A 4,054-nucleotide genomic window follows, 5' to 3' on the forward strand; every position below is an offset into this window, starting at 1 on the left:
TTGGATGTTCCTGCGGGTTTCTTGTCAAGATTTCAGAAGAGGTCCTCCTTTGTAAGGCTCAGAGAGTGTGATGGCCCAAGGACACCCAGATGGTCTGGTGCCCAAGGCAGGGTTTCTCTTGTCGGCTTCCAGATGGGTGGACTTCAACTCCCAGAATTCCCTTTCTGAATTCTTTCTTTCAGAATTCTGGAAGTCCCTCCGTCTTCAAGGCAGCAAAGTTGACTTGGCAACTTGAAGACTGGTGGACTTCGACTCCCAGAATTCCCCAGCCAGCAGGCTTTAAGAGGGATGGGCTTACACTCCCAGAATTCCCCAACCAGCAGGTTTTAAGATGGGTGGGCTTCAACTCCCAGAACCCCCCAGCCAACAGCCTTTAAGAGGGGTGGAGCTCAACTCCCAGAATTCTCCAGCCAGCAGGCTTTAAGATGGGGTGGACTTCGACTCCCAGCATTCCCCAGCCAGCAGAAAGAAAGTTGTGCAAATGAGTGTGGAACACACAGTCCTTTCTCCAGTTCCAAGAAGGCTCCACACCCATTTGCACCACTCAGGTGACCCTGAAGATACAGATAAACCTCCAAGTGGCCTCAACGGCTCTCTAAAAAGAATGCAAATAACCAGCTCTCTGCAAGGAGTATAAATCTTTCCATTTCCCCACCATCCATCCAGAGCTGAAGAAGCTTCTGGGAGGAGAAGCGAAACATCTTCAAAGCAAAAAACGAGAAAGCCCAGTTGCCTCTTGAAAAAAAAGCACTTTTGGGCTGTCCCAAACTGCTTCTCTCGTGGGAGGAAAACACCTATATCAGTGATGGCGAACCTTTTAGAGACCGAGTGCCCAAACTGCAACCCCAAACCCACTCATGTATCGTCGGGTGCCGGGTGGGTGTGGACCACTGGCTGGGCGTGGACCATTGGCTGGGTATTGCTGCGGTGGTAATGGCAGACTGGGTGGGATTAAAAAGTTCAATCAATCAATTCCAACTTTGCAAGATCTTTTTTTTCCCACGAGAAGTTGAAATGGACTGATTGATTGAACCTTTTTTTTGGGGGGGGCACATGGCGGAGGCCTAAAGGGAAGAGGTTTTATATAACCCAGCTGAAGGCCTAAGACTGGGGCGACGGCGCGCGTCCCCACAGAGAGGGCTCTGAGTGCCGCCTCTGGCACCCGTGCCGTAGGTTCGCCACCACTGACCTATATATATATCTTGACCGGTGTGGCTGCTTGCTTCCCCCCCCCCCTGGAAGTTTGCCTGGCTCTTGGACTCAACTCGCCCCCTCCCCAGGCTGGTGCTTGGAGAAAATCAAAAGGTGGTTAAAAAGAAGAGGGCAGTCAGAAATCAACAAGGGGTGGGTGGGATTTGCCTAAGTGGCAGGCTGATAAACCGGCCTTTGCTTCTGATTTTGTACCAGCCAGGATCCGGCGTCCTCGCTCAAGTCGGCTCTGCTAACTCGGTCGGCTTCATTTTGCAAAGAGCGAGGGAGTCTTATTTGAAGGCCTTTTCTCCTACAGCAGCTACACTCCCAGGCCTGTTGCTATGGTGTGCGTGTGTGTGTGTCAGAGAGGGGGGGGGTGAAATATTGCAGGCACAGAAGGCAAGCGGCAAGTGAGCAGGTGTCTCTTTAGACAATGCCGTTGCTTTCTCCTGCTCCAGTGGGAGGGCAAATGGAAAGGGTGGGGTGGGGTGGGGGTAGGAAAAGCGGAAAAGGAAGGAAAAATCAAGGTAAAAAGGGAACCAGTTTACACCCTGGGTCCTGGTTTAGAGAGGGTGGATCTGAGAAATGAGGCTGGGGTACGCATGGAAGGAAGACTTCCTTTTCCCAGCTTTTGTTGGGGGCTGAGTTAGCAAGTCGTTCTCCTAATCCCAGAGGAATTTTTTTTATTATTATTAAAAGAAATAATCTCCTGGATTTGGGAACGGCACGGATCACATCTCTGGAGAAGACGACTTGCAAAGATTCGCTTCTCCAATCTCACCCTATTTTATTTTTTCCCCCCACATATTTTGGTGGGGGGGCAGGTATGTCCTCATTTGGTGTTTGGTGTAACACACTTCCTTTTTTTAGTGACATTGTCTAAATCCAGGATCGGTTTTTTTCATTTGATTCTCCAGCCAAGGACCGGCTTTGCTCTTTCGAACAGCGTGCAAAAAAGGGCGGGGGTCCTCGCTAAAAAAAAAAAATGAAGCAAGGCCAGGGCAAAAATAAAATGTGTTTGACTTGGCTTTGGGTCTCATTCATCTGGAATTCGCTCTGGGTAATTCAAGAGACTCGTTTCCCATCGGTGGTTTTTTTCCCTTTGGCGATGAGTGCAGACTTCAAGAACCGACCGGTCTCACTCACAACTAGAACACACTGCCTCCAGTCTTGGTTCCCCACACCATAAAAAGATGCCGAGACTCTAGAAAGAGTGCAGAGAAGAGCAACAAAGATGATCAGGGGACTGGAGGCCAAACCCTATAAAGAACGGTTGCAGGAATTCGGTATGTCTAGTTTAATGAACAAAAGGACCGGGGGGGGGGGGACACACACAAAAGCAGTAGTCCGGTATTTGAGGGGCTGCCACAAAAAAAAAAAAGAGGGAGAGAATCTATTCTCCAAAGGTCAGACAAGGAACAAGGGATGGAAACTGACCAAGGAGAGATTCAACCTAGAAATAAGGAGAGGTTTCCTGACGGGGAGAACAATTAACCAGTGGAACAGCTTGCCTCCAGAAATCGTGGGTGCTCCATCCCTGGAGGCTTTCAAGAAGAGACTGGACAGCCACTTGTCAGAAATGGGAGAGGGTCTCCTGCTGGAGCAGGGGCGGGGGTGGACTAGATGACCTACAAGGTCCCTTCCAAATTCTGTAATCCTCCGGTAACGTTGTGTTCTCCAGTCCTTTCCAGCCCAGATCTTGCTTCTTCCTGCTCTCCTTCCAATTGGACGAGATTTGTCCTCTTCCCCCCAGGGCACATGGTTGCCCCCTCCGTGGAAAAATGAAAGCTGAGCACCGGGGCGGATTTGCAGATGGGGAGACCCATTTGGGGGCCAAGCCTCCCCCCCCCCGCTAAGCTTTTCTCTTCCCCAAGAAAACCTCGCGGTTCCAACTAATTGACTTTGGAAACAAACAGAATTCTCACCCAGGACCGGGTGATTGGCTAGAGCTCCTGGATGCAGCCCCTTCCCCACTTTCACAGCACTGGTCCCTTGACATCAAAGTGTTTTTCCAAAACATTAGGGAAGGGGCAGGGTTTTTTTTTCCCCTCCCTCCTTCTCTCTTTCAATCTTCTTCTCTGCTTCTCTTCTGCAGCTATTGTTTCCTTTCTTTCTGGTGGGTGGGCCGTTCTCCCTCCAGTTGAGGGCAGGGGCGTGTAGGGAGGTGGGGGGGGGGAAGAGAAAATTTGCACTGTGTTTTCGGATTTGGATGGAGGGGAAGGCACAGCGCTCGGGGAGCGGACTCGGAGATGATTGAACTTCAACTCCCAGAATTCCCCAGCCAGCAGGCTTTGAGATGGGTGGTCTTCAACTCCCAGAATTCCCCACTCAGCATGCTTTGAGATGGGAGGGCTTCAACTCCCAGAATTCCCCTGCCAGCGTGCTTTAAGATGTCTGGACTTCAACTCCCAGAATCCCCCAGCCAGCATGCTTTGGGATGGGTGGACTTCAACTCCCAGAATCCCCCAGCCAGCATGCTTTGAGATGGGTGGACTTCAACTCCCAGAATCCCCCAGCCAGCATGCTTTGAGATGGGTGGACTTCAACTCCCAGAATCCCCCAGCCAGCATGCTTTGAGATGGGAGGGCTTCAACTCCCAGAATTCCCCTGCCAGCGTGCTTTAAGATGTCTGGACTTCAACTCCCAGAATCCCCCAGCCAGCATGCTTTGAGATGGGTGGACTTCAACTCCCAGAATCCCCCACCCAGCATGCTTTGAGATGGGAGGGCTTCAACTCCCAGAATTCCCCAGCCAGGTCAATTGTGGGAGTTGAAGTCCACCCAATTTAACAGTTGCCAAAGTTGAAAAACAGTGCCAATAGACCAGTAAATCCGCCACTGTCCTAGATATTCCTAGCTAGGAT

This window comes from Protobothrops mucrosquamatus, unplaced genomic scaffold, assembly GCF_001527695.2.
Source record: "Protobothrops mucrosquamatus isolate PMUCROS unplaced genomic scaffold, P.Mucros_1.0 scaffold3025, whole genome shotgun sequence".
In the NCBI taxonomy this organism is placed as follows: domain Eukaryota; kingdom Metazoa; phylum Chordata; class Lepidosauria; order Squamata; family Viperidae; genus Protobothrops; species Protobothrops mucrosquamatus.